Here is a 21921-nt window from a genome sequence, read left to right on the forward strand (position 1 = left end):
AGTTCCGTTTTTGTGTGAAGAACTTTCCTCCGATGTTTTGGTGAAGACATTTGAAGACATTTTCTCGTACCATGTGAAGACATTTGAAAAAAAATCACCTGGCATCCCTGCGGCGCAAAACCGGTTTGTTGCTTGCATTTGTTTTGATGACCATTCGCCACAAAGTATATTGACAAAACCTTCAGGTATGCTACATTACTCGATGCACTATTGTGAGTTCTGATATTCAATGTTAGCGTTTAAAGGGTGTGTCACATCAAATTGCATCACGGAAAAAACGCTGTAGAAATTTTATTTTTAGGAATTATATCTTCAGCTTTCGCTTATGATCAGATATCGTTGGCCATGCTTCACTGTCATTTTTTCGTAAATTTGGAAAAATGTCGTCGAACGAAAAAGAGCGTTGTGAATTAATCCTGTGCACTCATTTCGAGAATCCGGAGTTGTCACATCGGGACATCGGTAAGATGCTGGGAATCGTCCAATCGGTCAGCAGAGTACTAAAACGATACTTCGAGAACCTAACCATCGACCGGAAGGTGAAGAACGTCAAAAATGGATGCTCCGTCAGTGAAAAAGATCACAAGCGCGTAGTTAAGCAGTTTAGACGTGATCCGAGAAGTTCGGTCCGGGATGTCGCCAATAAGCTGAATTTGTCAAGTTCATTCGTCCAGCGGACCAAGCAGCGGGAGGGCCTGCGTACATACAAGGTTCAGAAGGCTCCTAACCGCGACGAAAGGCAAAACATGGTGGGGAAGACGCGAGCCCGGAAGCTGTACACCGAAATGCTGACAAAGCCGCATTGCCTGGTAATGGACGACGAAACCTACGTCAAAGCGGACTTTCGTCAGCTGCCGGGCCTGTTGTTCTTCTCCGCAGAGGACAAATTCAGCGTTCCGGAGGAGATTCGCAAGCAGAAACTATCCAAGTTTGCCAAAAAGTACATGGTGTGGCAAGCGATCTGCTCTTGCGGAAAGCGGAGCGCCCCCTTCGTGATGACCGGCACGGTAAACGGGCAGGTTTACCTTAAGGAGTGCCTACAGAAGCGCTTACTACCACTATTGAAGCAGCACGAGAGCCCGACCATCTTCTGGCCGGATCTCGCTTCGTGCCACTATTCAAAGGACGTGTTGGAGTGGTACGAAGCCAACGGGGTAACCTTCGTGCCAAAGGAAATGAACCCGCCCAAAATGAAAATGCTTCGCCCAATAGAGAAATATTGGGCGATTATGAAGCAGGCCCTCCAAAGAACCCAAAAGTTGTCAAATCGGAGGCGGACTTCGAGAGAAAATGGATTTCTGTTCAAAAAAAACTACAACCTGACGTTGTACAGAACCTTATGGACGGGGTAAAGAGGAAGGTGCGAGCATACGGGCTTGGGCTAGAAGTATGAATAAAAAGAAAATGCCAAAAGTTGTTTAATAGTTTTTATTTTACTGTCTAAAATTTTCAAAAGGATAGGTCTACTGGGCGAATTTCTACAGCGTTTTTTCCGTGATGCAATTTGATGTGACACACCCTTTATTATATTGAAAAAAAAAATTTACAGCAAAAAATATAAATATGACAATTATATTGCAAATGGTATGTGCGGTGGTTGGTATCAGGTTGTCTCGTTTCAAATACACTGGGTATGGTGGTAAAACATGCTTTCTATATTTGCTTATACGCATGCTATAAGCAAATATATAAAAAAATCGCGGCATACCTGAGAATTTTATATGCGTTGCTCTTAAAAGAGCAATTTGTGTGACCAACTAGTCCCTCTATATATAAAGAACAATATTCATGAAAATTAAATAAAAATAACTTAAAAAACGAATACATGCAATAAATTTTTCTTTTACGTTAGAACCGATTTTTTTTCATGATTATAAACCATTTTCAAACAGTGAATAATTTTTGAAAAAATTGGCATCATGTTCGTATTTTTTAACCTACCTCATAAAAAGTTTTTCCAATTTGCTAAATTTATTGCATCTGCAATTCGCTATTTTTCATCCATAGATCGCAAATTTTTTGGACGCTCAGATTCCAAGATATCGTTACTGACCAACTTACCCCTATGATCAACTAGCCCCGCCCTAAGTCGTAATTTTGTTCTTCATAGCAAAATATTAGACTCGTGTTTTTCAATTTTTTCATTAGAGTGACCATTTCCATTTTAAGGTGGTCCGAAAAATCAACTTTTACCCCTTTTTTTTCAAAAATTCCTTTATTTAAAAATTCATAAATTTTGAAGTACTGGATCGATTCTGATGGTCAACATATCAAATGAAAGGCAATGAACTAGTCTGCTTTGAAAAAATATAACACTTGCGAAAAAAAATGGGTTTTGCTTTCATAATTTTTGATTTTATTCGTTTTTTTAATAGTTTACATGGTCTCGGGACCAAGGACGGTATATTTTTTGCTTGAAAGCTGAGTTTTTTTTACATAACACATCCAAAAAATCAGAGAGGCGAAACGTTATTTTCTGTTCTAGAGTTATGATTTTTCAAAATTAACCGATGGTCCGAAAAAACCATTTTTAATTTCAAATCAATTTTTGTTTCTTTTTTTTAATACTTGAAGATGCAAAAAAATATAGCGCCCTTGGTTGCGAGACAATGTAAACTATGAAAAACAAAAAAACAATCAATAATTACAAAAACAATTGTTTTTTTTTTCGTAAGTATTGTATTTTTTTATAGAAGACTAATTTGCTTCAATTTGATATGTTGATCATCGGAGTTGGTGAAGTAGTTCAAAAGTTATGAATTTTTGAAAAAAGAGATTTTCTGAAAAAAGGGGAAAAACTCGATTTTTTGGCCACACTAAAATGGAAATTGACGCTCTAATAAAAAAATAGAAAAATACGGGTTCAATATTTTGCGATATGGAACAAAACTACCGCTTTTCACGGAAATCTGAGAATCGGTTTGGCATGGAGTGGCTGCTTATTTTTATTTGAATCAAAATGTTCACCTTGCATCGAACCCAAAACTTTATCAAACAGGACATGGCATATTCGGGGAAAATTAAAAATCATTTCAAGTGGACCTAAGCTACCAAACTCTGTTTACTCTAGCAGCATTTCGACTTCGTCTTCTTCTTATCGCTGAAAATAGGTAATAAGCTAGTCGTCGAATAATTTTTCTTTTGTTTTTTCTAGAGGAAAAACTGATTTACGCAAAACAATAACAAATAATAAGCTGTCACTGGTGGACGATGGTTTAACAGATTCACATGTTTTCGTAACTCATTGTGAAGGACTTTAGCGAGAACATTTCACAAGTCAAAATTCGCTCATTACAAAACAAGTAAAGCAGAAGAAAACAGCAAGGTGAGTTTGTATGAAAAGATTCGATACAGAGTATTTACTTGGATCGATCGAAAGATAAATGTCAAAAAACAAAACTGGCCATGAGAATAGAAGGATGAGGGAGGGATAATTTTTATACATTCTGAATTTATTTTACAGAAAATGGGTAAAGCACAAATATAAAAAAAATGGATGAAACTGGATGAAATTTCAAAAATCTGGAAGATTTTCGCTCGCTCTTTGAGCGATTGTGCAGCCTTTCGGCTACGAAGACCCCTTGAAATTAATTTGAGAATCATGAAATTGTGCTATACGAGTGAGATAACATGCTAATTGATATTTCTTATTTTTGATATTTTCATTTGATTAAAAATAATATTTGGAAATTTGTAAATCAATCTACAATGACCCAGATTGACCCGCGGTTTCTACACGCGTTACGATAAGTTTCCGAACTCGGGTAATTCAGTATATCACATCTCTCATTACTACTATGGGTAACAGTCCTGAAAGATTTGATTCAAAAATCAACACGAGGATGTTTGAAAGAAAGGTCTTGATTCACTAAAGAGTTATTTCAATACATATATGTTTATGATGTTTAGAATTTCGGGAGATCCTGCTTGAATTTAGGAGTGCTTTTGGGCTTTTTTTGTGGTTCGGAACATTCCGATCGATCATTTAACTTCCATGAATTGGTGCATTGTTTCCGGATTTAAAGTGGCGTCAAAGTACAACGCATTGCAAGCTGGATGGGACAAAGAATTTTTCCAACAATAAGAGCTGTGTTCATCGGTTGAAAACTGAAGTTAAAATTCGTTCCACTGCAATTGCCGCAAACATTTTCAGTTGCCGTTCTGCGAAAGGTGCTGCATCATATAATGGAATACTGGATTATCTGTTTGAGAGCAATGTTTTGGGGAGCATAAGAAATGTAATTATGCTAAGAGATATGGGAAAACTAATTGGATATTCGGTAAGCTTTTTAAATTGGTGTGATTCTACGTCTCTCCGGTTATATCACCTACACTAGCCTTCTCCCCCTCCAATTCTCATTCATTCTACACGCACACGTTCAAGTTTCTTAAATGTACAATCAAAAGAAATACCTCGAATTTAAAATAACTAAATTTCAATATCTTAGAGCGATTCTATACGCTTTCAACGTTATGTACGTTTCTCCATTGCCTTTTTCACTTGAACCAATGCGACGTTAAGCTAAATGCGTCGACATGAATTTCAATTGGACTAATAACACAAAAAATAGGCAGCTCGAATCGAACGATCCATTCTCGAACGATGAGTGTACAGACGAACTTTCAGTATTAACATGCACTGCTCGCTGTTAAAAGTCAAAATCAAAACACTAAATCTCGGAAAACGGCTTTAATAGTTGATGCACAGGTACAATTAAACGTTACTTGCTCCTTTTAGACGGCCAATCTGGAGGAGCGCAAATTGGCGTAATCTAAACGAAGTGTGAAAAATCAGGCATCAAATGTATGTTTCCCGTTTTATTATTTCTATATAATACAACGAAATAAACAGCTGGGAGAGCATAGATTACTGGTGCCAATCGACCAATCAAAACGCAGGTTTTCGTTTCAATAATGCTTGATGTATTTCATTGGTTCAATAGTTGAATTATTTAAATGTATAATTTTCATTTTTGTAATTGATAGGGAGTGCCCAAATTGATTGATACATCAGGAAATGACTGAACGATAAGCACTCGAAATTGTACGATGTGACCAATTTTCCATTTTTGAATTTACATCCACAATATGTTTCCGGAAAACGTAACCCTACGCAAAAATCCATTAAGTAATACAAAAAAAATTAGTGGGTTATATCTATGATATAACCGCAAGGTTCACGTGGAACTACCTTAGCTGAGCAATCATTCGTTTGTATTGATTAAATTCTTGATTGAATGAAACAGTTTCCAAATTCAATTGAGTTCAATATATTTGCTCTGTGAGTGAAAAAAATGAACAAATGCCGTGTAAAGTCAATTCATTTATTGTGATTGATTGTTCTTCGTTACAAGTAAATTTAATGACGGACCTTTTACGTTTGGTATGATGACTAGAACAAAATATATGTACGGAAGAATTATCAAACGTTTGATGAACCAGCCTAAGGCTGAAAATCTTTCCAATAAAGACAAAAAAAATATTATCAAACGATTATTTTATTTTACATTTCCCTCTGAAGTTTACATCCCAAAAGTGTACATACTTCTCGAATCTCGAATTTGCTTGAAACTGGGAAGTTCATTCGCTTCTAGTGGCTGCACGATTTTCCCAGGTTCCTAAGTTTAGAAGATCATGTTAGGACAGACATATTCCACTCTGCACAAAGGCAAGCGAGGACAAAAGTACTCGCAGTTTGCATTTATTTGCAGAGCCGATTTCCCCAGAAACCACGGTTTTGAAGTCTGTGTTAGGGAAACACATTTCAATCGGAACAAAAATACCCCCGATTTGTATGAATTCGCAATGCCGATTTCCCCACGCTTCATGGATTTGAAGTCTGTGTTAGGGAAACACATTCCAGTCGGAACAAAAATACCCCCGACTTGCATGAATTTGAAATACCGATTTCTTCAGGCACCTTGGTTTAGAAATCTCTATTAGGGAACACATTTCGGTGGGAACAAAAGCTCCCCCTACTTTCGTGTGTTCTTTTTCTTCTTTTTGGCTTTAAGAGGGTTTAAACTTTTCAGTTCACTCGCCTCTAGGCTTTTTCGTGTGCTTGCAATGCCGATTTCGCTGCTTGGTTTTAAAGTCTGTGTTAGGGAACATTTTTCGATGAGAACAAAAGTCCCCCTACTTTCATGTATTTGCAATGCCGATTTCCCCAAGGCTGCTTGGTTTTGATGGCTGTGTTAGGGAAACCGTAAATCGGGCCAATCAAAACGATGCAGTTAGGGCGTTTAGATAACGCCTAATATTTTACAGTTATTCAATTGTTTATCTAATGAAAAACAACATTTTGTTAGTTGCGATAGATGCGTAGAAATATTCCCTATCAAGTGATGCAAACATCTCTCCTATCCAGTACGAAATGTTCGAGCTATAAGCATTCGAAATCTTTCATTTTTTCCTGCATGTTCTGTGTTTAGGTTTTCATTTTACCCTCCATATATTCCGGTTAGACGTAGTCCCACGTCAATACACATAATAGATCACTCTCTTCTGATCCTACCATACCGAAACAGTTTTTCAGCAGTTTCCCTTATATGATAGCAAAAAAAAAATATAGGATACGATCTGTATTTCCCAACTTAGGATTTACATTCTGTCAAATATACTACTACCAACAATTTTCACACACGTTGACGCAAAAAAACATCTTTGACCGTATCGACGCATGTGAATCGCTGCTGAATCGCAACAAAATCGACCCGTTTCTGAAGCGGATGGTGACTGGCGATGAAAAGTGGGTCACTTACGACAACGTGAAGCGCAAACGGTCGGGGTCGAAGCCCGCTGAAGCGGCTCAGACGGTGGCCAAGCCCTCATTAACGGCCGGGAAGGTTCTGCTGTGTGTTTGGTGGGATTGTCAAGGAATAATCTATTATGAGCTGTTTCCCTATGGCCAAACGCTCAATTCGGACCTGTACTGCCAACAACTGGACCGCTTGAAGGTAGCACTCATGAAGAAGAGGCCATCTTTGATAAACAGAGACCGCATTGTCTTTCATCAGGACAACGCCAGGCCACACACTTCTTTGGTGACGCGCCAGAAGCTCCGGGAGCTCGGATGGGAGGTTCTTTTGCATCCGCCGTATAGTCCGGACCTTGCACCAAGTGACTACCACCTGTTTCTGTCCATGGCGAACGAGCTAGGTAGTCAGAAGTTAGCCACAAAAGAGGCCTGTGAAAATTGGCTATCCGAGTTTTTTGCCAATAAGGAAGCGAGCTTCTATAACAGGGGTATTATGAAGTTGGCATCTCGTTGGGAACAAGTCATCGAACAAAACGGCGCATATTTGACTTAAAACAGATGATTGTAACTAATTTTATGAACAAATGAAAATTCAAAAAAAAAATACCGCAGGACTTTTTTGACAGCCTAATATATTATTCAACATTTCAAAGTTCCGGCACAATAAATTTTGTTTCACTAAATTTCACATAATATATTGGACTGATAGAATTATACATATGAAAAATCTCCTAGCAAAAAAAAATTAAGTTGTTTCTTATGACGCTGTAAATAAACTAAATGACAAATCGCGCTCAAAATTGACATTAGTACCACTGACAGTAGTACCAACTTTAAAAGAATTGAGGAATTTTCAGCGGGAAGATTTAGAATTGCAAATTCCCGGTATATATTTGACACAATGTATAATCACAAATCTGGCCCATCAGCCTCTGTGTTCACCAAATTTAGAACACAGTGATTGCGATTCGTTTCTAAACATGAAAATATTCTTCCATGAGAAAGTGATTCATATTTCTCATTCTTCACTAACAAAAACAAAAATTGTTGTGGCTTTGCCGATTATCTTTTCATAATGGTACGAGGCAAGTTTAACGACGTGTTATCGAGCAGAATGCAGATGGCCTTAAACTTTACACAATATTGGTGTATCACAGAAGGTCTGAGCATAAATCCCTCAAAAACAACAATTATTCCGTTCACCAAAACGAAAAAAGTGCATCTGCAGTCTCTACATCTTGGGGGAGAGGAAATAAAAAGCAGCGCTTAAGTGAAATATCTAGGTGTAATCTTAGATGTTAAATTAAACTGGAACGCGCACTTAGATTCAATAATCAGCTAGGTCAACTAGCTCTATGGGCATGCTCTAAAATGATAGGAAGAACATAGGGCCTTAAACCAAAAATGGTAATGTGGGTTTACACTGCAATTGTGCGGCCTAGGATAACCTATGCCTCACTTGTATGGTGGCCAAAGACTAAGGAGACTGTAGCTACAAAAAAGCTAAACAAACTGCAACGATTCACCTGCTATCCTTCACCTGGCACCATTGAACCAATATGTTCAGCTAGAGGCTAAAAAAAGCGCTCTAAAGCTTAAACGATGGAAAAAAATACTAGACGGGGACAAAACTGGTCACTTGAGCATCCTGAATCTCTTACCCATTGGACCAGCCTCAGAGATGAACAGTGATTGGATGGAACCGATGACTAATTATGACATTCCATACAGAGTGATCGAACATTCTCGTTCAGTATGGGATGAAGGTGGCCCCAACGTTCGTAATGGTTCAATCGTGTTCTACACTGATGGGTCGAAATGGGAATCAGAACAGGTGCTGGAGTGTATGGTCCCAGAGCAAAAATCTCTGTGGCTATGGGAAACTGGCCAACAGTTTTTCAGGCAGAAATAGCTGCAATAACAGAATGTCTAAATGTCTGCCTCAAAAAAAAGTATAGACATGCTAACATCTGCATATTCTCTGACAGTCAAGCGGCACTTAAAGCTCTAAATGCCTTCAAGTGCTCTTCAAAAATTGTCTGGGAATGCATTTCCCTTTTACGGCAATTAAGTCAGATAAGTTCGGTACAATTGTACTGGATTCCTGGCCAAAGAGGGCAACGAGCGAGCAGATGAACTTGCCAGGAACGGCTCAAACTCACCATTCACTGGTCCAGAACCATTCTGTGGCTCTTCGACTGTGTGTTGAAAAGCGAGCTGAAAAAATGGGAAGACCGGGAAGTGACAGCCAATTGGGTGGCTGCGAGACTTAAACAGGCGGAAAAATTTATTACGCCGAGTATTAAAATTACTCAACAGCTGCTAATCCTTAATAAGAAAGACTTAAGCACATTCACTGGTCTTGTAACAGGACACTGCCTGAGTAAATACTATCTTAAGAACATAGGTTTAGCACAAGATGATATTTGTCGCTTTTGTAATGCCGAAAGCGAAACCTCGGAACATTTGCTTTGTAACTGCGGAGCTCTAACTAGACGCAGACTTCAACACCTTGATAAAGCTATTCTGGAGCCCAAGGAAATTTGGTCTGCGTCACCGATCAGGATTATAAATTTTATCAAACAGATTATTCCTGATTGGCACCTATCACGCTATAGCTTTCAGTCTACTCCTTCATCAAGAAGTAGTAGATAAGCTTGAAGTGTAGTATAAAAAAGGGGTATACCACAATAGTTCAAAATAATGGACGCAGTGGTTCACACCCAACAGGGGAAAAAAAGCGAGGGCAGCCCATTTTCTGATATTTTTAAGCTCATTTAATATTATAAATCAGGATGTCAAAACATGTGCTAAAAATTAATTTTGGGAGCCCTCGTACGCAGAAATTCAAATTGGAACACTGTCAAAATCACCGTCTTCATTCCATTTCGAACATCATAAAAAAGAAACAATTTCAAGATGGGCGAGCGAAACGAATGGAGACCATTTGGACTACATGTTCGCTACAAAACGTTTGTTTGGTTTTGCCAACACTCGATACCTCTTAGTAACAAGCCGCCGCCTATCCAGCGTTCATTCTTTGCCGAATGCTTATTCACTTCGAACGATTGATCAATCGTAATGTTCGACTTAAATATTTTTTTTGAGGCGTGTGAGGCGTTTTGTTGCTGTTATTGTTAGAGATGTTGGGGGCATAATTAAGTTTGATTGTTGATTTTGTAAACTCTCACACTGCGCGAACAATGCGTTCAAGCTGGTTACTCCGATAGTTGGTATAAACGTTATTAGTTGGTGTTACGCAATGGGTGACGGCGAGCCAATCGAAAGCTTGTGAAATTTTTTTATCAGACTTGTTGTTCCTCGAGCAAGAATTCGAACATCTAATCAGTACGGAAGCGAACACCGAATAGTGATCCTAGAGATCAACTTATTTAATTTATTTAATGGCCAAACTCGAATATTCATGATTGACAACAACAGCAGCACACGATTACGGGGTAGCGCGGGTCAATAGAAAACAGTTCAACGCTAAGCGTTCGTGTGTTAGGCAACAGCTGGGCAGAGTCAAGTCGACTCAACGCTCTCCACACCCATCCCCACGCCCCATTATTTACAGCGGACTTGACAGTCCGTTCCACAATCGTAGGCACACACTTGGCAATCAAATATGATTAGGTGGACTCCTCTTTGCCCGAGGTTACACACTCAACGAATTTAATATTGTTACTGTGTAGATACTCACGTACACACTATGTTCCACTGAGTCTAGAGGGGTGGGTTATGAACTCATTTCGTCCGGAGTCTTCTGTTTCCATGGTGTTTAAAATAAACTGTGTACTATTTGTCAGATAAGAATTTTGTTTGTCATCACCTTTATCGATCACTAAGCCGGGCAAAGCACGGCCCGGCTATTTTTTCTGTTTATTTACGTACCGGCTATATGACTAACAATGGCTGTCTGGCTGTTGCTAAGTGCTCTCGCGCGACCCATATCTACTCTGTTCGTTTGATGTTTGTGCTCGTGACTTCGTGGAAGTTGCGCATTGTTTTCATAATAACTGCTCGGGACAGGTACATCAACAGGTGGCTGTTGTCACAGTGCTAATGTTTCATTTTTCATACTTTTCTTCGGTTTGAAATCGGTGCACCCTCCACCGAAGCCGATGATTATCATTTCGCGCATGTTCTGAAACACGCGAGCCTGTAATCGTGCGACCGCTACTCCCGACCACCAGAGCATTAATTACTGACCTACAGTAGTAGCGCGTAATGGATGGTTCACCTCCACGCGTTTATCATTATGTTTGTTCAGCTTCAAATCAACCTGTCGTGATGCCCGTGGTCGAGTCGGTCGCGTGAGTTTTCATGGTACTCTTGCGCGCTCGGCCGGTGCATGCAGAAGGTAAAGAACATAGCCGATGATAAGCTGCTAGTCCCGGGGTACGCGGAAGTACTGCACCACGGAACGACGACGGTACCACCAGGGCTAAGCCGGGTAGATTACGAACCATATCACGCCAACCGGCACAATCCCACATACACAACGAGGCAGCGCGAGTCGCATGCCAGCGAGTTTTAACGCACAGTTAAATCGGTATCCATGCGGAGCGCCGCCAACCCGGCTCAACTAACAACCAACCAACCAGCTGAGGCGGGATGAATATTCATGAAAGTTCGAGCTTTGTGTACACATGAAGTTCGAGCAGAAGCAGCACAACAATAGCAACGTTTGTCTCGTATATCACGGTACATACAACGGAGGGGAAGGGATACAACACATAAACAAAGAAAACTACAAACACATAATCACAAGCTTTGCGTACAGTTAAGCTCCAAGGTTAGGCTCTTGATTGGTGCTAATTAATTATTCATTTTAATGACAGACTGTTCAATTTCCACTGGCGCTGCTGCTGCTGCTGCTGTCGCCTGGATCAGCCAGCGCTTAATTCTGCTCTTTGTATTCCACCCACCTTGATGGGACGAGATCGATTCAATGATAGCGAGTTGACACCGATGAACAGATTTGTGGCTCCCCGACACGAATTGGCGACAAATTAAGGCGACAGACAGAGTGTAACTTCAAAGAAACCAAAAAAAAGAACAAGTCTCGTGATTGTCAGCGTGTTGGCGCTCGGGCTGCCAAATTGTGAGGGAAGATTAAGATCAAGATTAGGTTACCGCTTGATCACTGTTTAACGGTTGCTCCTGTTTTGGCAAAGGGGTGAGGATATTTTAGAATCAATGTTCGAATTCAACTTTGACAGATTCTTGCTTCGAGTCGTGTTTGAAATGTACGCTGTCATTGCTCCGATCACATGGTGGCACCCTCTGACTAAAAATAAATCAAACTGGATTGAAACACAAAATGTTGAGTTTTTTTAACAAAACACATTTTGTCATTTGAGCTGTACAACCTGGACTAAGGTGATCAAAAAAGATGCTTGAAGTTAGATATATGGCGATTGTAGCAGTATTTGTATTAGACAAGCCAATTGTTTTTGTTTTCGGGGCCAAACAAATTTTAAAAATGTCCAGAGTCATACATTACCCAACTTCCCTAGCAGGATCCATGTAGATCATATTTCATATTTCATATTTTATATTTCATATTTTATATTTCATATTTCATATTTCATATTTCATATTTCATATTTCATATTTCATATTTCATATTTCATATTTCATATTTCATATTTCATATTTCATATTTCATATTTCATATTTCATATTTCATATTTCATATTTCATATTTCATATTTCATATTTCATATTTCATATTTCATATTTCATATTTCATATTTCATATTTCATATTTCATATTTCATATTTCATATTTCATATTTCATATTTCATATTTCATATTTCATATTTCATATTTCATATTTCATATTTCATATTTCATATTTCATATTTCATATTTCATATTTCATATTTCATATTTCATATTTCATATTTCATATTTCATATTTCATATTTCATATTTCATATTTCATATTTCATATTTCATATTTCATATTTCATATTTCATATTTCATATTTCATATTTCATATTTCATATTTCATATTTCATATTTCATATTTCATATTTCATATTTCATATTTCATATTTCATATTTCATATTTCATATTTCATATTTCATATTTCATATTTCATATTTCATATTTCATATTTCATATTTCATATTTCATATTTCATATTTCATATTTCATATTTCATATTTCATATTTCATATTTCATATTTCATATTTCATATTTCATATTTCATATTTCATATTTCATATTTCATATTTCATATTTCATATTTCATATTTCATATTTCATATTTCATATTTCATATTTCATATTTCATATTTCATATTCCATATTTCATATTTTTTTCACGATTTTCACTAACAATCAATCATACAAACAATCACAATAACACTTACACGCAATAGGCCCAACAATGGATTGAAACTAACGAAAAAACTTTTTTCTCAACTTGCCCTCACAATAAGATTTTATGTTTCCCTAACTCATGAATCGCCCCAGCTTCCCCCAGATTTTTTTCTGATAATCAGGAAGTATATGAATATTACGCGAAATTGAAAGAATACATGACATTGAAAATTGAGTATACATTAACAAAAAAAAACCCTGCGTTACATGCATTTTGCCCATAAATGACAATATCGTTTTGTTTTTCTTACAAGCTTTTTTTCCAATCAGTTCAGCTGCACTCGTTCGTTCGCAAACAGTTCGCCCGCAAACACTTCGATCTCAAACAGTTCGTTCCCAAACAGTTCACTCGCAAACAGTTCGTTCACAAACAGTTCACTCTCAATCAGTTCGCTCTCAAACAGTTCACTCGCAAACCGTTCTTTCGGAATCAATTCGTGGGGAGAACTACTGTTCATTGAAAAAGAACGACCGTTCGTTCACTCTTTACGGAGAACTAGTTCTTTCGTACCGTTCATGAACGGTTTGCCCATCTCTATTAGCAATGGTAACTTGGCTACTGAAGCATTCTAAAATCTTTTCACTCCAAAATATCCTCCAATGTAAACAATCCAACATCAAAACAAACAAATTATCCAAATTTTTTTGTTGTGTGCGTCTTCAGCAACAACCGTGACAACGCTGACGGCAATATTTTCAACGTTTTATATCCGTTTTATTATGTCCTTTTTGATTATTTTATACATGGAGTTATGTTCATTTCAAGCGCCATTTTTGTTTGACAAATAGGCCGGATTTCGACGTATACGTTCCTTGACCGTTCCGTTTTTTGAACAATTGTGAAGTAACATACCTCAATCACACTACCACAATTTTTGCAGATAGACATGAGGTCTGGCATTGTACTGGTGGAAAACGATGCCTTGAATTCTGGACGTTTAGCTTGGATCGTTGCCTTTAATTCGTGGATTTGTAAGCATTACTGATTGGAATTTATCGACATGCAGTTTGCTAGAAGCTTGTAATACAGAATTCGTGTACTAATCCTATCAGACATCACCAGCAAGGTTTTTTTTGGGTGAAGATCGGCTTAAGGGGTAGCTAATGAAAGGTAATTTGGCATACTTACCACAAGATTCAACATTGGTGTAAATGATTCGTTCTTCTTCACCCGTCACGATTTCCCTCAATAACAGCGTGATTTCGTTGCGATTAGGAAGCAGTTCGGCAAAGGAGTTTCAATCCATTGAATGTTTTGACGTAGGACAACGTCTTTCAGTAAGGGTGGCAAATCAGAAAACAGGCCACGTTTTTATGAAATAATGTTATTGTTAATAACTATTTTCGCTACGAGGGAATTCTGATGAATAGCATATAAATCCAATTGTAGGTTCTTTAAGATCTGTTTAATATGCTATACATTACGATTACCTAACCCTTGAACAGTTTTAAATTAAGGAATTAATGAATGCTTTCACATTTTCCCATACTTATTTTCAGCCGTTTTGGCAACGCATAAAATCTTAACAATACAGCCATTCCATGCCAAACCGATATAGTGGTTCTCAGATTTTCGTGAAAATTGGTGGTTTTGTTCTTTATCGCAAAACATTTGACCCGTATTTTTTATTTTTTTCATGAGGGTGACCATTTCCATTTTAGGGTTGTCCGAAAAATCAACTTTTTCCTCTTTTTTCCAAAAATGACTTTTTTTTTAAATTCATAACTTTTGAACTACTAGACCGATTCAGATGATCGACATATCAAATTAAAGCCATTCAGCCTGGTCTTTTTTGGAAAAATAATATACCTGCAGAAAATTCGAATTCTGTTCTCGTTATTATTGATCTTATTCGTTTTTTATTGTTTTCATAGTCTCGCTGTATTTTTTTATATTTTTTTATGGAAAGCTGAGGATTTTTCACATAACATATGTCGAAATCAGAGAGGCGTTTTCTTCGTTTTTCAGTTTTCATAATTTTTCAAAGTTAACCGATGGTTCGAAAAATAATGTTTTTCCTCTTTTTTCGAATTCGAACTTTCTGCAGGTGTAGTATTTTGAATGATCAGGTCTGGTGAATGGCTTTAATTCGATATGTCGATCATCTGAATCAGTCTAGTAGTTTCAAAGTTATGAATTTTTGAAAAAAAGTCATTTTTGTAAAAAAAAAGGGAAATTGTTGTTTTGATTTTTGATTTTTCGGAAAACCCTAGAATGGAAATGGTCACCCTACTGAAAAAATAAGCAAACGGGTCTAATGTTTTGAGATAAAGAACAAACCTACCACTTTTCACGAAAATCTGAGATCGGTTTGGCATGGAATGGCTGAATAATGTCTGCGGGTGATACTCTGTGTCATTTCAACGAGTTCCTTGGATTTGATGTTTCGAACCACGATTCCATCTACAACATGATACATTATCGAGCCTCAAAGTGAAGTTGACCGCTCGCGGCGTGAGATTGGTTAATAAAAATTGCAAATATGCTACATTTATGCTCTGATCGTGTGAGTAGGGTGCAATCGAGCGGAGCTCAAATTGCAATATTTTCTTTCTCCATAATGTCCGTTCACATGTGGCGGTGTTATTTACTCTGCGTATCTAAAGTAAATAAAATGTATTAAAAAGAATCAAATAAAAATAGTTTTAATAAGTCAATCACTAGTTGAGCCACGCAGGTAATGAAAGACGAATCCTTCATCAAGGCAGATTTCTATATGACAATTATCTGCACCCATGGCTTGAAAAGCAACTTTTTGACCTGACGGTCCCAGTCAACCAGCAAATTCGCATGAACGAGTGTCCTGCCATTGTTGATCAAAGGTCGAAAGGTCGTGGACTGGGATGAGACTAACAACGTGCAGGAGTTTATTCCTTTATTGCGTTACGAATACCGCATAACGTTACGAATATCGAAATAAAGGACTAAAATGAGGTGCAAACACGAGAAAAAAAGTAGATGGGTCTGGGCCTAGAGGCACGGACGGGAACTTGACGTAGAACTATGATTGTTTGTAGTAATTTCATTTGAATTTAGTTTTTTCATTGTTTAGAAATCTGTAATTCTTACTTTTTTGATACATCAAATGGAGGTCCTGGAAAAGCAGAAGAGGGTTGTAATAACTTGATAGCCAGGTGATGTATATTAAGTATCCTATCCGTATCCGTTTAACTTTTTAAGCCAGGCTCTCGTCAAATCTTTGGGGAGAATAGATTAAAACCAATTTTTTTCGTCAATTTTTCGTCAAAGAAATTTCTTCCAACTTGCACTGTGATCACGCGTATTCTAGAACTTGCCACTCAGAATGCATTCAAGGCGTGTTATTTGGCATAGAAATCTCAACTTAGTACTAATAAAAATGACGCAAGTAATACTACGTTGAGACGGCGAAGTTCCTCTAGGAACGTAAGTGCCATTGAAGAAGAAGAAGAAGAAGAAGATTAAAACCATCCAAGATCATCCCTGAACCGACTCTGCTAACCGATAAATACCTATTATCGGCAAATTGAGAATAATTCATAATACGCATCTACTCACATTGTGAGCTAACGCCTGTATGTAGGCAGTTCGTCTCGTTGTGGGGGAAAACAAACGGCTAGTAACAAAGAAATAACATACCCATTTTAATCGTCAAATTGTTCACTTTTTTACTATATTTACTATATTTTTGGGAAGCTTATGCCCTCAGAAATGTTTTCCTAAAAGGATTTTTCGATATTTGATTTCGTTCGAAAGTATGAAGTCATCTCAAGGGATATAATGTTGCTGTACGAATTCTAAAACGCGTTTTTCTCGAAACCATGTTATATCAACTGGTGGTATCGATATCTCAGGATCTACTCGACCGATTTGGCTGAATTTTTTTATCAGCATGTGAAAATGAATAATCTAAGGCGTTACATAGCCGTTTTTTGATATCTAATTTTTCCGATTTAAAAAAAATCGCTGTTTAGAGATTTTTCATGAGAAATATCTACTTTTTAACAAAAATGACCGCCATTTTGGAAATTTTTCAAATTTTCAAAAACCCCTATGTAACGCTTTAGGTATTGTCATAAAGTTTCAAAATATTCATTGGAATTTGTTCTACGACATCCCGTTGCTTCAGAACTGATACCACCAGCAAGGTACCGATTTTCAGACAGCATCTACGCATTCAGCCGTCAACAGCGTCATAATCATTATTTGTGCACTATAAAAATGGAAAATACATCTTCAAATATACCTTAAACAATAACCAAAATATACGAACACTTCACTTTATTCGTAACATCCGAAAAAAATCCACGAAAATTCATTATTTTCCGACCTTCCAAACAGGGGTCCCCCCTTAAGTAAAAAAATTGCTGGATAAATTTCCTGTGTAATGGTGTACAACATAACATACTACATGGGCGAAAAGTTCCGGAATTTTTCAGCAGATGGCGTCACTAAAAAAACTAATTCAAATGCTTATAGCTCGAACATTTCTTAACAGATCGGAAAGATGTTGGCATCAATTGATAGGAAATCTTTCTACGCGTCTATAACAATTAATGAAATATTATTTTTCATGAGATGAACAATTGAAAAACTGTAAAATGTCAAGTGTTATTTAAAAGCCATAACTACCTCGTTTTGATTGGCCCGATTTACGGTTTCCCCAACACAGATTTCAAAATCGATGTACCTGTGGGAATCCGCCTTGCAAATATTCATGCAAGTCGGAGGTATTTTTGTTCCCACCGAGCTGTGTTTTCCTAACACGGACTTCAAAATCTATGTACCTAGTGGAATCCGATTTGCAAATACACGCAAGTCGAGGGCATTTTTTGGTGTTGAGTACTTTTTTACTCGCTTGTCGTTGTGCAGACCGGAATATGTTCCCGAACAAAGGCCGGATGAAAAGCAAAGCTATTCTACACGACTTCGCTATCCACATTATAAAATGTTGTTCGATCTTAAAAGTACGAGAGTAAAGCCTGTCCACGTTAAAGTTCGGACACCAAGATGATGCCAGTAAAACAAAAATTCACGTAATACAACAAAACCGATTGTTTATTTCAGTAAAATAGACTTATATCTAAAACAAGGAAAGCTTACTTCGATGTTAATTACGTTGTCTGTAAAATTTACGAACTTTCTTGGGAACATCTGCCATTAGGTTCCGTACAGTATCCTCAGATATGCTGGCGGCGGCGCTTTTCCATCTCCTCTCATCATTTATGCCATTCGCTTTCTTCTTAGTTTCGAATAGTTTTCGCTTAATCAGAGCCCAGTACTTTTCCGCTGGGCGAAGTTCTGGACAGTTCAGTGGATTTGCTGTTTTTGGCACATATTTGACCTCATGTGCATTATACCCTTCCAGGATGGATTTTGCATAGTGACAAGAGGCCAAATTTGGCCAAAACAACGCTGGAGAGTCGTGGCTTCTTATGAATGGCAGCAACCGCTTCTGGAGACATTCCTTCTCGTAGACATCTTTGTTGATAGTGCCGGTAGAGACGAAAGATTTGGATTTTCGGTCACAACTGCATATGGCCTGCCAAACCAAGTACTTTTGGGGGAATTTAGACTGCTTCTTGGTCCAAAAACACTCGGCTACGGCATTCCTTCGCATTTCAATATAAAAAGCGATACCCGGAAGCTGTTTGAAGTCTTCGAGAACATAAGTTTCATCGTCATATGGTGCATGAACATTTTTGAAAAAATGAGTGTAGAGCACCTTAGCACGGCTTTTTGTAGTGAAATGTTGCTTATTATCACGATTGGGCACCTTTTTCACTTTGTACGCCTTCAGTCCATGCCTCTGCTTTACTTTTTGTGCATATGATTTTTTCGAGCCACATTTCTAACTGAAAGGCTGGAATGTTTCTCAATAATGGCAACCACCTTTCGGTCCATCTGTCGGTAGCATACTTTTCGATTTGTTTCGCTTCCAACTTATCGATCCATAGTTAAGCGCTGCTCAAACGATTTGCACACACTAAAAACGGTACTCTTCGACAGTTTTAGCTTTTTGGCGAGATCTCGTACCGACAGTGTTGGATTTTGCTGCCGTTCGCGCAAATGGGTTTGCGTACTTCCACTTGATTAGACGCCATTTTACCAAACTGAAGAAGAATGTAAACATGTTGGACATCGAAATAAAGAGGAGGGTTCAGCTGTCATGTAAGTGAAATATTTCATTGATTAGTGAAATATTTCATTGAAGAGTGAAATATTTCATAAACTACACTCAAGAAAAGGTATCTGAAATTTAACGTGGACAGGCTTTAGTCCGATAAGTACTTAGCCTACAAAAAAACGAAAATTTTGGCGATTTATTTCAAAAAGTGGCGATTTATTTCTCAACATAGTCTCCTTTTAGCTCGATACACTTGACCCAGCGATGCTCCAACTTCTTTAATCCATCTGAAAAATACGTTTTCTCGAGGTCTGCAAAGTAGGCCTCCGTGGCGGCGATGACCTCCTCATTCGACACAAATTTCTGCCCGGCGAGTGACTTTGGAAACAAAGAAAGTAGCACGGGGTCAAATCTAGAGAATACGGTGGAGAATGGGACAGCAGTTCGTAGTGCAATTCGACCAATTTAGCCATGGCGACGGCGGAATTTTCATTTGTACCATTTTTCTAAAATCCGTGGACACGCCCGCTTCCACACACGGTCAAAACAAAACTACTAGTCCGATTCGCCTGAAATTTTGACAGTAGTCGTTTACGATAATGTACAACACGATAAGTAATCTCTATTGCGATATTAACACCATCGGGCGATGAGGCTTATCGTACTTATCGGACCGCCCTCGTATTATACAAATGCTATACCAGTATTTGAGAGTCATGACTCTGGCACAGTCTGTTATTTTTAAGCACAGTCTGTTATTTTTGGGCACATTTAAAGTAATAAATCGGGCTGACAAAATATGCGCTCAAACTTAATTTTGAGTGTAGAATCAAGAGATGCATTCGTAAAGTTGACATGAAGACCATACAACGCTTCTGTCCCGACATTAAACGGATGCTTCGCCGTTCAATAGATCAGATCTTCTCCAAGTATGTTTGTTTCTTTTTGACAGCTTGAGAAAGAAATTCCAAAATAGTTGTTGCCATCCGGTAGTACCAGAGAACAAGGAGATGTGAACTTCTATCTGACTCAGTTCGTGCTAGGTCGGGATGGTTTAAGCCAATACCTTCATCGGTTAGTGCACACAACGTCACCTCTGTGTTCAGAATGGGGCAATGTGAACGAAACACCAGAGAAAGTGGTTTTCTGAATCCATGGCTTGGAGTAGTGTGAAGGGAGATGATTGATTTGAACACGGCGGATGTTGCTGAAACTGTGGTACCGGGGTGTAATGAAAAAGTTAGCGAGCAACAGAACACTATAGGCCAGACTTTTGAAACTTTTTTCTCCTTACCAGGACTTCTTCTGGCCTGCGAACCAGAAATTTGCCCAATAGATGGGCGACGATTATAAATGCAGAAGTCGGATAACTAATACCTTCACTCAGAAAGTGAACAAGCAGAGTTTTGGAAGGGCAGAATATAGACGGTTTTCTATTATCCGGGAATTTTCGAACAGAATATTTCGTCGGACTGGAGCTGCTACGTGTCAAATCTATAATATATCTATATAAATAAAAATGTAAGGCAAAATCTGTTGGTAAGCGGAAAACCCGAAGAAGGGATGGTTCGATTTTAGCCTCCTGTATTTTGTTGTATTCGTCTCTTCCCGTAGATCAATATAGTGGAGAGAAAAATCGGAAAATTTTCGGAAAACTCTGAAGGAAGGTCGTAAAATTCGTAAAATTGAATTCCCACATGTTCGAAAATTACATCATAATAAGCGTTGTTAGTCCATTCGATGTTTGCGCTATCGAAATTGATCTTTGTTCGTAAGTGGAAATGAATTTTCAGGCGAAATAACGCATTACCATATCTTATATCTTCTATAAATAAAAATGGAAGGCCAAATGTGTTGGTAAGCGCAAAAGCCGAGCAAGGAATGGTTCAATTTGAGTCATCTATATTTCGTTGTTTTCGTCTCTTCCCGTAAAGGAAATTGTAAAGGGTCAAAGGGTAATCAATCAATGAAGAGTTCAGTGATTGGACTTACTAACGTTCACTTAGTAAGAAAACGTGGATGTTTGAAAGTATTCAAATCAAAAAATCTATTTTTCGCGGGACGAAGTTCGTCGGGTCAGCTAGTATAAAATAAAACCGCCTTAATATTCACACAACCAACAAGAAACCAAGCTCTCAAACGGTATAGAGTACATCAACCATGCGGAGGAAGATTATTTCAAATAGTCAGCATTCATTAGCAATATCGTAGATAACATTAAATCCATTTTGTTCGCCACCAAAGAAACACAAAATTGTGACTGTGTTTCATCCACGACTCATTAGTCTGTCAATGACATCAACGCTCTATTTAATGTATCGCACCAAACAGTTGCAGTAAATCAATACCAATAAATATCCATGCTCGTCATCAAGCTAATATTTTTTTCTTTTATTTTTCTTCCAGGTATGTATCAATTAATATGGTTACGTAAGTTTTGAAAGCTTTTAAAATATTTTAAAATGTTCCGTATTGATTTTGTTTTCAAGTTCGTTTGTTATACATTAGCGATTGAGTGCATTTCTTATATGCACTTATTTTTTTTCATAACAACATTCTTTATTGTAAGTTTGATTGCTCGAAGACTTTGCAGCAGGAAAGACTGTTTGGGACTTAGATCTTCTGATATCGCACAATCAGTGTAAACCGCGGGAATA

The 21921-nt window shown here is 37.8% G+C and overlaps 1 protein-coding gene across 4 annotated transcripts in view; it reads left to right on the forward strand.

Moving 5' to 3' along the window:
• LOC129764629 (sestrin homolog) overlaps positions 1–21921 on the forward strand; it is a 136184-nt gene that overhangs the window by 41225 nt on the left and 73038 nt on the right. The window contains exon 1 of one of the 4 annotated variants that reach the window (XM_055763895.1): positions 3166–3325. The exons of 2 other annotated variants lie outside the window; for them this stretch is intronic. The gene's annotated coding sequence lies outside the window, so the exon portion shown is untranslated. Of the gene's footprint in view, positions 1–3165; positions 3326–21670; positions 21695–21921 lie in introns of those variants that run through there. One more of the 4 variants, XM_055763896.1, reaches the window with a different exon arrangement.

Source organism: Toxorhynchites rutilus, chromosome 2, assembly GCF_029784135.1.
Source record: "Toxorhynchites rutilus septentrionalis strain SRP chromosome 2, ASM2978413v1, whole genome shotgun sequence".
Taxonomy (NCBI): domain Eukaryota; kingdom Metazoa; phylum Arthropoda; class Insecta; order Diptera; family Culicidae; genus Toxorhynchites; species Toxorhynchites rutilus.